General features: G+C 44.7%; 1 non-coding gene across 1 annotated transcript; it reads left to right on the top strand.

The window, feature by feature from the left end:
* The first annotated feature begins 1,155 nt into the window (after positions 1-1,155).
* On the top strand, positions 1,156-1,263 carry LOC120271311. Its single transcript, XR_005539927.1, has one exon. It is a non-coding gene; the product is annotated as a small nucleolar RNA R71 (small nucleolar RNA).
* Positions 1,264-1,549: the final 286 nt, after the last annotated feature.

Raw genomic sequence — 1,549 nt, 5'->3', positions numbered from 1 at the left:
GAAGCTTCCGGGTCTTTCTTCTTGTTCGGCATGTTCTTTTTGCAACACCACCGAGCATGAAGCATCAAGCACCATGAGCACTCTCCTCCAATTTCCTCTTGTTGGTCAATGGGTCTTTTCGAGAACTTCGCATACTTAGGCATTTTTGCCAAAGCCTCAACAAAAGGAATATTGATGTGGAGTTGCTTGAACAAACTCAAGAACTTCTTATCTCATTCATCCCTTGGTCATTCTTTAATCTAGAGGGATAAGGGATTCTTGGCTTGAAAGGTGGGGATGCCACCTCTTTCTCTTTGTTTGCTCCTTCTCAACCTCTACGACCTCAGTGCGTGTTCTTTTCGACTTCACACTTGGAAGCCTTCCTTCAACCTCATGACCGCTTCTCAAGCGATAGCCTTCACATGTTCTCTCGGGTTGGTTTCCGTATTGCTTGGTAAACTCCCATGTGGCCTTCGGAAAGAGATTTCACAATTTGCCCACTTGATTTTCAAGGTTGTGCAAGGGAGGCGGTGTGATTGCAAAGTGTAGCCTCGGCCGATTCAAACCTTGTATTTGCCGATTGAACAAATCTAGCCAAGTGCTAATCCAAATCCGTCATTCGAGTTTCCAAGCACGAAATTCGTTTTTCCACTTGAGGGCTTGTTGTTGTTGTTCGGAACCCCGATGGCCCCATGGTCTTCTATGGTCCTTGATTACTCCATGAAAAGTTGGGATGATTCTTCCAACTTGAATTGTAGAGTATTGCTTGTATGGATTCCCTTGAGGTCTCATTCCATTACCTATAAAAGTCAACATTCTCAAGCGAAGAAACATCACCTATGAGCGATTGGGCAGTCGGAAGAGGCATGTCCTCCACCGAGCTGGTACAATTTGTCACGTTGCAACTCTATTCGAAGCTATAAGATCTAGCTTCTTACTCAAACTCTCCACTTGGGCGCCCGATGAAGTTACGCATCAATTTCATTGAGACCCGGCCACCTTTTTCTTTTCTCTAGCGTTCCCTTTGGTAGCTATTTAACCTCATTTCCTCAATCAATTAACAAGCCTCATCGAGGGTCTTGCTACCTAAGGTACCTCCACTGCACACATTCAAGAGTTGCCTTGTACTTGGGTTCAAAACCATTGTAGAAGGTTTGAACAATCATCCATTCAGGGAATCCGTGTTGTGGACACTTGGCATGAGAGTTCCTTGAACCTTTCCCATGTCGCAAATAGAGACTCCAATTCAAGCTGCATAAAGGATGAGATCTCATTCCTAAGCTTTCTTGATTTTTAGGGAGGAAATAACGGGCTAGAAAAAGCTTCTACCATCTCCTCCCATGTAGCGATTGATGCCCTAGGTAATGAGTGTAGCCCTTTGCTTTGCTTTCCCCCTTTAAGGGAAATGGGAAGGCTCTCAATTTGATGGCATCATCAGTCACACCATTTATCATCACCATGTCACACACCTCGAGGAAGCTCCCTATGTATTTGTTTGGATCCTCATCCACCAAACCGTAGAATTGTGCGGGCTAGCTGCGAGTATATTGATGAATCTTGACTTTAGCTC

The sequence above is a fragment of the Dioscorea cayenensis genome, chromosome 10 (assembly GCF_009730915.1).
Source record: "Dioscorea cayenensis subsp. rotundata cultivar TDr96_F1 chromosome 10, TDr96_F1_v2_PseudoChromosome.rev07_lg8_w22 25.fasta, whole genome shotgun sequence".
Taxonomy (NCBI): Eukaryota; Viridiplantae; Streptophyta; class Magnoliopsida; order Dioscoreales; family Dioscoreaceae; genus Dioscorea; species Dioscorea cayenensis.
Note: the sequence above shows the minus strand (reverse complement) of the source record. Positions and strands in the feature narration are given on the sequence as shown.